Genomic DNA, 15,361 nt, shown 5'->3' with positions numbered 1-15,361 from the left:
ATAATTGTAAAGAGTTTACCACCTTTCAGCTGTGAAAGTTGATCATATAAATCGGGCCATTTTTGTCATACCTATTAAAAAGTGGAGAGGCCAGAGGAAGAAAACATTCAGGTCACAAATATCACTTGAAAAATATAATTCTCTACAGGCCTGGCTGCTGAAACTGCCTGCTAACACTTAAAACCAATTTAATCTAAAGGCTACTAAGACAGCCTGCTACAATTCTAAGATGAATTTTACCCACCACTGTCACTCAGCAATCAAAATTTGCCAACCCCACCAAAACATTTTAAAAACTAACGTCCAATTCATCTATCAACGACCAACAATAAATTCCCTGAGAGTAAAGCCTTTGCTTAGCTTTCCAGTCCCGTTAAACGGCGAAAAGAACAAAAGGGTCCCCAGGACCCTGCCCAACGATACGCCACACTCTGTCTACCAAAGCCACCCAGCCAGAACACGCCAGGTGACTGGCAGGCAGATACTTCCGGAAGAAGTCGGTCCTCCGAACCTGGAAGTGAAGCAGAAGACGCACAGTATTCTGGGAGGAGTTAGGGAGGCGGGATTGTTGTTGCTGGCTGTTACCAGGACAACCGGAGGCGATTGACCGTTATCTGCGGTTTGCAGCCGTTAGCGGGAGAGGCAGAGAAGTTCAGAGGTCTTTTAGGATGTGCTAAAGGGTCGTGAGGGCTCTCTTAAGATTTTCCTTACAATAGGTTATCCAGTCGTGCCCCTTGGCCCAGCTGCTGGCCCCGGGGATCTGAGTCGCACCCTCTTGTTTTTCTCTGAGTCTGTCTTAAGGTGAAATGAAGTGTGGCCCAGTGGCTCCTCATTGTCGCTTCTCTAGTTTTCTGCCTCCTTTTAGAAAATGTAAGTTGAGAATTTCTAATTTACATCGAGATGTGTTCTAATGCGCTTGTTTTTAAAATTGTGGAAAACTTTTTAAAAGAAAATAAATCTCACCAGTCATCAGAAGTAACAAAATTTTCATGCATTACCTATTAATTTTTTTCTGCATATTTTTTCATAGTTGAGATAATTTAGGGAAACCATTTTGTGTCCTGCATATATGAGCGAATACAATATAATTTTGGTATCAATATCATAGCAACAAAGAAGGCATTGAAGACTTTAAATCTGTTTACAGTGAATTGAGAAGACAGGATGAAGTGGACACAGCATGTGAAGACAATTCTTTCAAGAAGTTTGGCTGTCAAGGAAAATAGAGAATGTGAGTAGCCGAAGGAGAATGACAGGCGAAAGAAAGAAATTGGGAGCCAGACAATACAGCCGGACAGTTTACACCTGTATTGATGTCCCACCTTTTTCACAAAAGATTGAGTATGCTTGGGGAAAAACTACACACTATCATAGGAGAAAATGATTGGAAGAGAAACTGAGGCAAAGGTAAATGGAAAACAAAATAAAGCCAGGAGTATGTTAATACCCCAAAACTTCATACCAAAAGGTCCATGTAATTACTAGAGGGGTGCCACAGATTGGGCTCTGAGGTTCCTAGCAACTAAACCAAAGGGAAAATATAGTTATAACTTTCACATGATCCATATGGGGGGGTCTAATGGCATATTATAGAATCCTGTTACACATTAGCTGTATGAAATTGATTGGGTAATGTAAGCTCTTTAGACCTCTTTTCTCCATCTCTTAAAGAGTGGGGAGAGGAAGAAGAAGACCGTTAGACGAGTTGATCTTTTAATATCTCTTCCACCACTGACAGTCTATGATCACACAGGCCAGAGATGGCAAACTCAAATGCCTAAATTAGGGACTAAGAAAGTTTCATAAGTGAGGAAATGGACTGAATGTGACAAAAACAAGGAGTGATAGAGATTAGAATGGTAGACTTGATTGAGCTGTCCCATCTAAAACTCCAGCCAGTTCTTGCAAGAATAAGGATTCAGTGTTGCCAGATATTCTGATTTTTCAGGAGAAACAGAAAAATCATATTTGCGATAATATTATACAAAACAAAACACCTCTACTGGCTAGATACAATTCATGAGTCACTAATTTTCAACCTCTGCTATAGGTGAAAGGACCTCAACAAGAGGGATAATTGTTTGAATTAAAGAATTAAGTATGAAAAAAGAGGAAGAAGTCAAAAAGAATACCAAGATTTCCCCTTGGTAATAAGGAGGAGGTAGTAACATTGATACTAAAATCAGCAGAAGGTTTGGGGAGAGAAGGTGCTTGATTGTGAGTTTCTTGAACATGGGGCAAACTTATTCATATGTATCCATAGCACATGAATCCAGTTCAGCTGTTGGGTTTGAGAAATCTATGGGATTTATCAGGGAAAAGGGTGCAGGAATGTAGGTCAGGAGTTTGGGGAAAGAAGATGAAAAAGGAGTTTAAGATGTAAGATTCATTCTTTCAATAAAGTTTTATTAATTATATATCACAATATGTATTTTCATGAGACTCTAAACTGTCTGAGGGCAGAAACCACGGTTTTTTTTTACCACTTACCCAGCTCCTAGCACAATACAGAGTCAGTGCTTATGTATGTTGAATAAACAAATGAAAAAATACAAAACACAGTGCTTTACAGTATAGGAGATGCAGAGTTGAATTAGAAAATCTTAAGGGAACAAGAAACACTGGGGTCTACTTGAGGGTGGAGGGTGGGAGCATGGAGAGGAGCAGAAAAAATATGGGGTACTAGGCTTAATACGTGGGTGATGAAATAATCTTTACAACAAACCTTCATGCGTACCCCCAAACCTAAAATAAAAGTTTTAAAAGAAGAAAATCTTCTTAAAGAAGTTTATAGAGCAGGGGCCCCATCTCCTTAAAAAAAAAAAAAGAAAAAGCGAGTTTATAGGTCAGAAAGTAAGACAAGTCTTACACATAAGCAGCTAATGCAAGTTTTAAAGTAGTGCCATTTAAAAACAAAAAAGTACCATGGGATTCAGAAGGGAAAGATCCTTTTAGAGGAAGTTAAGAAGTTAAGCTCCATCTTTCTAGATAGTGGCAAGTTAAGATTAGATCACACAGGTGTTAGGAGAGGAACTGGTCAGAAGCAGTTAAATAGAAGATGTAGGCCAGGTGCGGTGGCTCACACCTGTAATCCCAGCACTTTGGGAGGCTGAGGTACATGGATCACTTGAGGTCAGGAATTCGAGACCAGCCTGGCCAACATGACAAAACTCCGTCTGTACCAAAAATACAAAAATTAGCCGGGTGTGGTGGTGCACACCTGTAATCCCAGCTATATGGGAGGCTGAGGCAAGAGAATCACTTGAGCAGGGGAAGCAGCCACTGCCCTCCAGCCTGGGGGGCAGAGTAAGACTCCATCTAAAAAAAAAAAAAAAAAAGAAGAAGAAGAAGATGTATACCCTTCTTTTGAAAGTAAGTATTTGAAACTGCCAAAAAAAAAAAAGAGTGAATAGTGAAACAGTTTGAAGCCAGAACCTTGAGAATCACCCACATATAAAGCAGGTGAGGAAGAAAAACCAACAAAGTAAACAGAGAAAAAGTCATCAGAAAGCTAAGAGAAACATCAGGAGAGTGGGTTTCACAGGAACTAAGATTCCAGGTTTCAAGAAGGAAAGTTCAGTCAATATTGTCAAATCCTACAGAGACAGCAAGCCATCAAGGAGGGTAAAGGCCATTGGATTTGATGATTAAGGAAATCATTGATGACTTTAAACAACTGGCCAATGAATATAAGAAGAGGAGCTTTAAAAAGCAGTAGAATTGAGAGGCTTGTTGATTTGTTTAGGGAGGTAGGGAATGGGGTTCCTTAGGAGCAGGGGGAAAAAATAGAAGGCAAGATTAAGCTGCAAAACAGGACAAATTTATGAAGCAAGGTTTTGGAGAATCTAAGTAGTAATGAGATCAAGAAATGAAGAAAGAGTAACATCAAGAATAAGCATTATAATTCTAACAAATATTGTTCAATTACAAGTAACTTTTTAATGTCTATCATCATGTTTTCCTGCCCAGTGGCCTGGTTTCTTTTCACCTTTAGCCCTAAAATAAATTCATAATCTAAATAATAGTATTAGAACTTCAACTTAGTAATATTTCCTAATGTTGCTTTTAAATCCTCTTTTTCTAAACAGGTATTATCAGCAGGGCATGGTGGCTAACACCTGTAATCCCAGCACTTTGGGAGGCCAAGGCAGGCAGATCAGCTTAGGTCAGGAGTTCAAGACCAGCCTGGCCAACATGGTAAAACCCTGTCTCTACTAAAAATACAAAAATTAGCTGAGTGTGATGATGGGCGCCTGTAATCTCAGCTACTCGGGAGGCTGAGGCAGGAGAATTGCTTGAACCCAGGATGCAGAGGTTGCAGTAAGCCAAGATCGCACCTCTGTACTCCAGCCTGGGCGACAGAGCGAGACTCCATCTAATAAATAAATAAATAGGTATTATGATGTATAATAAATAAATAAATAGGTATTATGGTGTATAATTGCTGATTTTTTGGTTGCTCCATGTCCCTTTCAGGAAACCACCACTCACCAGCCTTAGCTGGTTCAAGTGGGACTGATTCCCAACTACCCACCCTGCCCCCATTCCTACACTTGATTCAGACCTGACCAATGAGAACCATCATTGGTACTTTTGCTGGCACTATTTATTTAATTTTTGTTTTGTTTTGTTTGAGACGGAGTTTCGCTCTTGTTGCCGAGGTTGGAGTGCAATGGCGCAATCTCAGCTCACCACAATCTCAGGTCACCACAACCTCCGCCTCCCAGGTTCAAGTGATTCTCCTGCCTCAGCCTCCCAAGTAGCTGAGATTATAGGCATGTGCCACCACACCCGGCTAATTTTTTATTTTTAGTAAAGACGGGGTTAATCCATGTTGGTCAGGCTGGTCTGGAACTCCCGACCTCAGGTGATCCACCCATCTCAGCCTCCCAAAGTGCTGGGATTACAGGCGTGAGCCACCGCACCCGGCCCGCTGACACTATTTTAAAAAAAAAAGCTTCTTTCCCTTTGATGTTATACTGCAGGTGCTAAAGACCATACAGACACAGAGCAGACAGGCCACCTTTGCTACCACATGGAGGTTTGTCTAATATTGAGGCTAAAGAAGCTGAGCTGGAAGACAGAGAGACCAAATCCTGATGACATTGTTTGAACCCAGAGATCCGGACATGCCTGAAAATTAGTTTTACCACTGGACTTATCTGTTAAATGAGCCAATAAACTCTCTTTTATACTTAACCTTGGGTTTTACCTGGATTTTTGTCATTTACAGCTCAAAGTATTCTAATATAGAAGTATACATCATTAAATCAACATTATTTCTTTTTTTCTCTGTCTTATTTTAAATGTAACTCTGTAATGTACTCTAAAAGCATTCTACAGCCTCACTAAGTTAATCCACAAATTTGGTAAAATTCCAATATTAATCCCAAAAGTATTTTAAGAGCCTGTTTTTGTTGTTTGTTTGCTTGTTTGGGACTAAACAGAATTACTCCAAAATTCATTGAGAGAAAACATGAAAAAAAACAAACAAGAAAATAGAATTCATAAAGGGGAATTGTATTATAATAAAGTGTAAAACAAGAATAATAAAACATAGCATGGTAATGGAATAAACAAACAGTCGTGGAACAGAATTCAAAGCCTGAATGTATCTAAGAGCACTTACCAAATTTAATATGTGGTAAATCAAAAAATGATGAATCCAGTGAAGTATATAAGTACATTGAACTAGATTTAGAGGAGAAAGATAATTAGATCTTTACCTTATTCCCAGAATAAATTTCACATGGATTTGTGACTTAAGTGTAAAAACTGAAGCCAGATTCTCAATATATGTTGATTGGCATATAATTGGCACAATCTTTAGCAATATCAATTAAATATTAATAACTTTCAATACAGCCTTTCAATTCTAGAAATATATCCTACAGAAACAAAATATATGCATAAATATGGGTGATGCAGTATTGGAATATCAAAAGTACTATACTTATGAAATAGGATATGAATACCTATATCATGCATTCACAGAGGGGCAATATCGCAACCAGGAGGTGAAAATTGATTTTTGAGGGAAATTTTTTTTTCTAAATCATAGATATGTGTAAAGCATATAAACAGATATATAGTATATATGTGGTATTAAAACTTCATGGGACAGTAATAATTAAGAAAAAATGTCTATGCTGGGTGCAGTGGCTCACACCTGTAATCCCAACACTTTGAAAGGCCGAGGTGGGTGGATCATGAGGTCATGAGTTCAAGACCAGCCTGGCCAAGATGGTGAAACCCCATCTGTACTAAAAATACAAAAATTAGCCGGGCATGCTGGCAGGCACCTGTAATCCCAGCTACTCAAGAGGCTAAGGCAGGAGAATCGCTTGAACCTGGGAGGTGGAGGTTGCAGTGAGCCAAGATCATGCCATTGCACTCCAGCCTGAGCAACAAAGTGAGACTCCATCTCAAAAAAGAAAAAAGAAAAAAAGTCTAAAAGGCTGAGAAAAACTGTCGTATACAATTTGATACCATGTTAAAAAGAATGAGGTAGACTTGTATGTTGACAAAAGAGGATGCCCCAAGATGCACTGTTTTTAAAAAACAAGTTGTAAAATAATATGCATAATAGGATTCCTTTTTTAATGATTAATATATGTTGATACAAACAAAAAAGTATTGATGGTGTTTTTCTTTGGGGTTAAAATTAATGTTTAATTCTATATTAAGTAGAGGGGTCCAGCCAGAGGAGGGTCAGAACAGGGGCCCCTACCTTGTCGTAAGTACTACAATATAATTCCCACAGTCTGAGTTTTGCAGATCGCATCCCCAAGGTGTCATTAAATAAGGTTTTTTTTTATTCCCTCTATTTCCTGTAAATTGATGTTTAGATCTAGGAGCTTGATCAGATTCAGATTCAAAAATCTTGGTAGTATTTCATAAGTGACTTTGTGTGCACCCATCAGGAGGCACATAAAATCTATCACTTTTTAATTGAGTTATAATTAAAATACACAGATAGTAACAGCTCAATTTGTTTTCACAATTGTGTTCACCCATGTAGCTTCCTCCAAAAACAAGACACAGAATATTTCCTTCATTCTGGAAAGTTCTCTCATGGGTCTTTATAGTCAGTTCCTGTCCAGCCCCAGAGCCAACTATTTTCTCATTTCCATCACCACAGATAGTGTCTTAGTTATTTTATGCCACTATCACATAATACCCTAGACTGGGTAATTTATAAATAATAGAAACGTATTTATCACAGTTCCAAAGGCTGGGAAGTCCAAGATCAAAGCACCAGCAGATTCACTATCTGCTAAGGGCTTGTCTCTGCTTCCAAGAGTAGTGCTTTGTTGCTGCAACCTCACATAGTGGAAGAGGCACTGTGTTCCCACATGGCAGAAGAGACAGAAGGACCAGGCAGCTCCCTGAAGCCTCTTTTATAAGGGCACTAATCCCATTCACAAGGGCAGAGCACTTACCCACTTACCAAATGGCCCCACCTCTTAATAACACCACAATGGAGATTAAATTTCAACACAAATTTTAGAGACACATAGGCATTTAAACCATAGCAGGCCAGGCACGGTGGCTCATGCCTGTAATTCCAGCACTCTGGGAGGCCAAAGAGAGTGGATCACTTGAGGTCAGGAGTTCAAGACCAGCCTGGCCAACATGAGGAAACCCCGCCTCTATAAAAATACAAAAATTAGCCAGGCATGGTGGCACACACCATTAGTCCCAGCTACTCAGGAGGCTGAGGCACAGGAATCACTTGAACCCAGGAGGCAGAGGTTGCAGTGAGCTGAGATTGCACCCCCCTGCACTCCAGCCTGGGCAACAGAGTAAGACTCTGACTCAAAAAAAAAAAAAAAAAAAAAAAACCATAGCAGATAGTTTTGCCTATTCTTGGACTTCCTATGAATGAAATAATACAGTATGTAGTATTTTATGTCCAGTTTCTTTAACTTAACAAAATGTTTTTTAAATGTATCTCCATGTTGTTGCATATATGAATGCACTAGTTCATCCTTTTTTATTGCTAAGTAATATTCCATTATGTGAATATACCATAATTTGTTTATCCATTCTCCTTTTCATAGACATTTAGGGTGTTTCCAGTTTGGAACTGTTTGGGAATAATAGTTTGGGAATAAAGCTGCTGTGCACTTTTCGTTTTTCTGTTTTAGAGACAAGGTCTCACTCTGTTGCCCAGGCTAGAGTGCAGTGGTGCCATCCTGACTCACTGAGCCTCGACATCCTGGGCTCAAGTGATTCTCCCACCTCAGCCTCCAGAGTAACTGGGACTACAGGTGCAAAACGCCCCACATGGCTAAATTTTTTAATTTTTTTGTACAGACAGGATCTCACTATGTTGCCCAGGCTGGAATTTTTTAGTACTTTTGTAGAGAAGGGGTCTCTCTATATTGTCCAAGCTGGTCTGAAACTTCTCTTCAAGTGATCCTCCCACCTTGGCCTCCCAAAGCACTGGTATTATAGGTGTGAGCCACTATGCCCAGCCCTGAACATTCTTATGCACACCCTTTTGTGGGCATTTTAATTTCTTCTCAGTAAGTACTTGGAAATGAAAATTATTATTTAACTTCAAAAGAGACTGTCAAACAGTTCAAAGTGGTTGTATCATTTTTCATTTCCAACAGCAATGTATGAAAGTCCTAGGTGCTCCACATTCCATCAAAATTTAGTGTTGGTGGTCTTTTTTATTTGGGGTTGTTGTGTGTGTGTGTATATGTGTATGTGCAAGTGGTGTATGTGCTGTTAGCAGTTATTGATTATCATTACTTACATATATTAATTAAGGTTTACAAAATGGTGATATTCTAATTCTGTCATCCATATATTTGCTGAAATGCTTTTATAAAAAGAAACTTCCCTTCAACATATATTTGGTTTCCCTAAAATACAGTTTATATGGGAAAGGCAGGATTCATGCTTAATTCTTTCCCTTTATTTAACAATTTTCAAAATAATGAGTTGGTTCCCTCATATCCATCAAAGATTACGAGTGAGAGTTGTGAGGGTTTTAAAGAATTTAAGAATTTAAATACAGGCCGGGCATGGTAGCTTACGCCTATAGTCCCTGCACTTTGAGAGGCCAAGGCGGGCAGATTGCTTGAGCTCAGGAGTTCAAGGCCAGCCTGAACAACATAGCGAAAACCCATTTCCACAAAAAAATATCAAAATTAGCCAGGCATGGTGATGCACGCCTGTAGTCTCAGATACTCTGGAGTCTGAGGTGTGGGGATTGTTTGAGCCCAGGAGGTCAAGACTGTGCCACTGCATTCAGTGGAGCAAAACCCTGTCTCAAAAAAAAATATTTTCAATGGTGGTTGAGCATTCCTAATCCAAAAATCCAGATTCCAAAATCTGAAACTTTTTGAGCACCAACATGATTCCACAAGTGGAAAATTCAACACCTGACCACATGTGACAGGACACAGTGGAGACTGAAAGCAGCCATGTTGGCTGTCACTGTTGTTTACCAGCTGACACAGGTGTTCTGGTGATGCTACTGTGCCATTTAGTTACCCTGAACACATTAGTTTTTCACTGGATTAATAATGGTGGGTCACATTTTTTATTGTTAGGCACTTATGTGTGACAAGTGTAAGAAAATGTTTGCTTATCAGTAGCATATAAATTCAGAGTCAGGAATAATGGTGATGTCAAACAACCACAGATTGTCCAGATGGGTGACTGAGATAGTGACACCTTTGCTTTCTGATAGTTCAGTCTACACAAACTTTGTTTCATGCACAAAATTACTTAAAATATTGTGTAAAATTACCTTCAGACTGTGTATATAGCTGTATATGAAACATACATGAATTTTGTGTTTAGATTTGGGTCCTATCCCTAAGATATCTCATTATATATATGCAAATATTCCAAAATCCAAAAAAAATACAAAATCCAAAACTTTTCTAGTCCCAAGCATTTTGGATAAGGGATACTCAGCCTGTATATTTGATGTGTTTAATTCATTTCAATTCTCATTGTCATTGATGTTGAAATTGTCCCACCTTTAGCCAATGGGAATCTTCTCCAAGTAACTTCTGAGTTCTTTGACATGACTATAAAAGCCTTTGATAGCTTCCTTACCTTCTAAATAACAAGATGTTCCAGACTCATCTTCAACATTTCCTGCCTCAGATGTGGAATCAGCACGTCTCCAAGGAGCCCTAATTCTTCTCAGTGGGAAATGGTATTTTAGAGGCCACTATCTAGAATGGGTGCTTATTCCTACAGGGTCATTCTTGACCGGTTCATTGTTTCTAGACTTTTGCAGTGGGTGGAACTAGGAAATGTTGTTGTTTTAAAGATATAAAACATCATGAGTTTTATTGCTGTATCCAATTCAAAACCAGTACTATCGGCCGGGCGCGGTGGCTCAAGCCTGTAATCCCAGCACTTTGGGAGGCCGAGGCGGGTGGATCACAAGGTCAGGAGATCGAGACTATCCTGGCTAACATGGTGAAACCCGTCTCTACTAAAATGCAAAACTAGCAGTGGTGGCCAGCCTGTAATCCCAGCTACTTGGGAGGCTGGGGAGAATGGCGTGAACCGAGCGGAGGAGCTTGCAGTGAGCCGAGATCGGCGCCACTGCACTCCAGCCTGGGAGACACAGTGAGACTCGTCTCAAAAAAAAAAACCAGTACTATCTTCATCAACCTCATATCTGTATCTCCTTTTCCCCTGTGCCTAAAATTCCACCGTAATTACCTATTTACTTTTTCCCATCATGAATAGTCTCAGAATAACAGTCCACAGCACCACCACAATATGATCACTGAACATAGTTTGGGTTTTTTGTTGTTGTTTTGGGGGGACTTTTTTGCAATTCTTTTTCTGATTAGGGTATATTCCAATAGAGATGTATAGTCAATTACTATGTTTTAAAGTCACTTGGAGGACGGTTGCAGTGGCTCACACCTATAATCCCCGCACTTTGGGAGGCCAAACTGGGCGGATCAGTTGACGTCAGGAGTTCAAGACCAGCTTGTTCAACATGCTGAAACCCCATCTCTACTAAAAATACAAAACTTAGCCGGGCATAGTGGCACACACCTGTAATCCCAGCTACTGGGGAGGCTGAAGCAAGAGAATTGCTTGAATCCAGGAGGCAGAGGTTTCAGTGAGCCAAGATTGCACCACTGCACTCCAGTCTGGGTGACAGAGCGAAACTCCATCTCAAAAAAAAAAAAATTAATAATGATAATAATGTTACTTGGAAAAGTTTCTCATGTGTGGTTATGCCACTAGCTCAGTACACAGGCTGATGTGCTTAATTTTTATTTCAATTTTTAGGGGTTGCATTTTTTGTTTTAATTTTGTTTTATAATTATATAAATTATTTGTGTGGTTCTAAAGTCTATAAAACAAGGTCTATTTGAGAAAAATCTAGCTTCCACTTCATTCCATAAATGCTCCCTCATTCCTTATTATATAAATGGCCATTTATTTTTATGGCTTGTCCTTCCATTTTTTAAAGTATAAGCAATATTTCAGATATATGTATATATGTCCATCCTCTCTTTAAATATAAATGGCACCGGGTGCGGTAGCTCATGCCTGTAATCCCAACACTTTGGGAGGCCAAGGCAGGCAGATCACGAGGTCAGGAGTTCGAGACCAGCCTGGCCAAAATAGTGAAACCCCGTCTCTACTGAAAATACAAAAAATTAGTCGGACTTGGTGGTGGGCACCTGTAATTCCAGTTACTCAGGAGGCTAAGGCAGGAGAATCACTTGAACCCGGGAGGCGGAGGTTGCAGTGAGCTGAGATTGTGCCATTGCACTCCAGCCCGGCTGACAGTGCTAGACTCCATCCCAAAAATAAATTAATTAAATAATTAATTAATTTTAAAATGGCAACAGACTGCACTCAATTCACTCATTTAAATTATACAATTCAATGGTTTTTAGTATATTCACTAAGCTATGCAACCACTGCAACAATCAATTTTCAAACATTTTCATTACCCTAAAAAGATATTCCCACCAGCTGGGTGGTTTCCAATTTCTCTGAATCCTTGCCACCATTTATTACTGTCCATTTTCTTTATTATAGCCATCTTAGTGGAAATGAAGTGGGATCTCATTGTGGTTTAGTTTGCATTTCCCTAATGGCCTATAATATTGATATGGTTTGGCTCTGTGTCCCCACCCAAATCTCATCTCAAATTATAATCCCCACATGTCAAGGGAGGCACCTGGTGGGAGGTGTTTGGATCATGGGCGGGGGTTTCCCCAATGCTCTTCTCTTGAGAGTGAGTGAGTTGTCACAAGAGCTGATGGTTTTAAAGTGTAGCACTTCCTTGCTGTCTCTCTCCTGCTGCCATATGAAGAAGGTGCTTGCTTCTCCATTCACCTTCTACCATGATTGTGAGTTTCCTGAGGCCTCCCCAGCCATGCAAAACTGTGAGTCAATTAAACCTTTTTCTTTATAAACTACCCAGTCTCAGGTAGTTTCCTTATAGCACTGTGAAAACGGACTAGTACAAATATGGAGCATCTTTCATGTGCGTTTTGGCCATTTGTATATCTTCTCTTTGAAGAAATGTCTGTTCAGATCCTTCACCCATTTATCAATTGAGTTATTTATCTTTTTGTTGTTTTAAGAGTTATTTATTTTTTTTGGACGTAAGTGTCATCAATATTTAATTTGCAAATATTTTCTTCCATTCTATTGTCTTTTCTTTTTTTCTTTTTCTTTTTTTTTTTTTTTTCATGAGATGGAATCTCACTCTGTTGTCCAGGCTGGAGTGCAGTGGCACAATCTCGGCTCACTGCAATCTCTGCCTCCCGGGTTCACGCCATTCTCCTGCCTCAGCCTCCCGAGTAGCTGGGACTATAGGTGCCCACCACCACTCCTGGCTAATTTTTTTTTTTTGTATTTTTAGTAGAGACAGGGTTTTGCCGTGTTAGCCAGGATGGTCTCGATCTCCTGACCTCGTGATCCACCCACCTCGGCCTCCCAAAGTGCTAGGATTACAGGCGTGAGCCACTGCGCCCGGCCCCTATCGTCTTTTCTTGATGGTGTCCTTTGAAGCACAAAAGGTTTTTAGTTAGTTTGTTTTAATTTTGATCAAGTCCAATTTATCTGCTTGTTCATTTGTCACTTGTGGTGCTGGCATGATGTCTAAGAAGGCTTTGCCTAACCCAGCATCACAATGATTTACTCCCACATTTTATTCTAAGATTTTCATAGTACTATTTCTACATTTAAGTCTATGATCCATCATTATGAGTTAATTTTTGTCTATGGCATGAGGTAGGGATCTAACTTTATTCTTTTGTGATATTCAGTTGTCCTAGCACCATTTGTTGAAAAGACTATTTCCTTTTTTCTCTGATTTAATTGGGTTGGCACCATTATTTAAAAAAACAATTAGCCATAAATATAATAGTTTAATATAATATAAAAACAAATATAATAGTTTTTATAGAGATTGTGTTTAATCTGTGAGTCAATTTGGAGAGTATTGCCGTGTTTGCAACATTAAACATTCCAATCCATGAATGTTAGATGTCTTGCCATTTATTTATGTCTTCATTAATTTCTTTTAACAATAATCTTTTAATTCCTTTTTTAGTTTTCAGAGTACAAGTTTTGTACTACTTTTGTTAAATTTATTCCTATTTCTTTTTGTGCTGCTAATATAAATGGAATTGTTTTCTTCAAGCCATTTTCAGATTTCTCCTTCATTTTTTGTCTTGTTTTGTTTTTGTTTCTTATTCTGTTTTTTAATAGGTTTTATTTTTTAGAGCAGTTTTAGGTTCACAGCAAAACTGAGCAGAAAAGTAAAGAGAATTCCCATCTGCCTCCTGTCCCCACACATGCATAGCCTCCTCCACTATCAACATCCCACACCAGAGTGGTAAGTACATTTTTTACAATTGATGAACCTACATATCATTATCCATCATTTGCGTTAGGGTTCACTCTTGGGGTTGCACATCCTTTGGGTTTTGACAAATGTATAATAGCATGCCCATCATTACAGTATCACACAGAATAGTTTCACTGTCCTAGGCCAGGCTTGGTGGCTCATACCTGTAATCCTAGCACTTTGGGAGGCCAAGGTGGATGGATCACCTGAGGCCAAGAGTCCAAGACCAGCTTGATCAACATGGCAAAACCCCGTCTCTACTAAAAATACAAAAACATTAGCCAGGCATGGTGGCACCTGTAGTCCCAGCTACTAGGGAGGCTGAAGCATGAGAATCACTTAAACCCGGGAGGTGGAATTTGCAGTGAGCTGAGGTCACACCAATGCACTTCAGCCTGGACGATAGAGCAAGACTCTGTCTCAAAACAAATAAATAAAAAGGATAGTTTCACTGTCATAAAAATCCTCTGTGCTGCCTATTCATCCCTCCCTCCCCAATAACTACTGGCAAACACTGCTCATTTCATAGTCATGGTTTTTTCTTTACCAGAATGTCATATAGTTGGAATTACACAGCATACATCCTTTTCAGCTAACTTCCTCTACCTAGTAATGTGCATTCAAGTTTCTGTTGTTGTTGTTAGTTGGTTGGTTGATTTGTTTTTTTGTTTGGGACAGGGCCTCACTCTGTTACCCAGGCCGGGGTGCAGTAGCGCTATCGTAGCTCACTGCTGCCTCAAACTGCTAGGCTCAAGGGATCCTCCCACCTTGGCCTCCCGAGAAGCTGGGACTACAGGCACCCACCACCATGGCTAACTTTATTTTCTTGTAGAGACAAGGTCTCATTACGTTGCCCAGCTGGTCTCAACATCCTGGACTGAAGCCATCCTCTCACCTTGGCCTCCCAAAGTGCTGGGATTACTGGCATGAGCCACCATGCTCAGCCACATTTAAGTTTACTCCATGTCTTTTCTTTTTTTTTTTTTTTCTTTTTTGTGGACATGGATCTCACTGTGTTGCCCAGGCTGGTCTCGAACTCCTAGGCTCAAGCAATTCTACCATCTCAGCCTCCCAAAGTCCTGGGATTATAGGCGTGAGCCACTGAACCCAGCCTACTCTGTGTCTTTTCACATCTTGATAGCTCATTTCTTTTTAGCACTGAATACATTCCACTGTCTGGATCTACCACAGTTTAATTATTCATTCACCTACTGAAGGGCATCTTGGTTGCTTCCAAGTTTTGGCAATTATAAATAATGCTGCTATAAATATCCATGTCCAGATTTGTGTGTAGATGTAAGTTTTCAGCTCATTTGGGTAAATACCAAGGAGCATGATTGCTGGATTGTTAGTAAGAATATGTTTAGTTTTGTAAGAAACTGCCCAACTGTCTTCCAAAGTGACTACACCATTTTGCATTCCCACCAGCAAAAAATGAGAGTTTTTCTTGCTCCACATCCTCACCCACATTTGGTATTTTCAATGTTT

At 39.6% G+C, this 15,361-nt stretch overlaps 1 long non-coding RNA gene across 2 annotated transcripts; it reads left to right on the top strand.

The window, feature by feature from the left end:
• Window positions 1–33: 33 nt before the first annotated feature.
• Window positions 34–5,199, top strand: LOC103875792. 2 transcript variants are annotated; one of them, XR_634757.4, is made up of 3 exons: window positions 34–870; window positions 1,148–1,407; window positions 4,986–5,199. It is a non-coding gene; the product is annotated as an uncharacterized LOC103875792 (long non-coding RNA). The 2 variants fall into 2 exon arrangements; XR_001892717.3 differs by having other exon boundaries at window positions 40–870; window positions 1,148–1,231.
• Window positions 5,200–15,361: the final 10,162 nt, after the last annotated feature.

The sequence above is a fragment of the Papio anubis genome, chromosome 9 (genome assembly GCF_008728515.1).
Source record: "Papio anubis isolate 15944 chromosome 9, Panubis1.0, whole genome shotgun sequence".
Classification (NCBI taxonomy): domain Eukaryota; kingdom Metazoa; phylum Chordata; class Mammalia; order Primates; family Cercopithecidae; genus Papio; species Papio anubis.
Note: the sequence above shows the minus strand (reverse complement) of the source record. Positions and strands in the feature narration are given on the sequence as shown.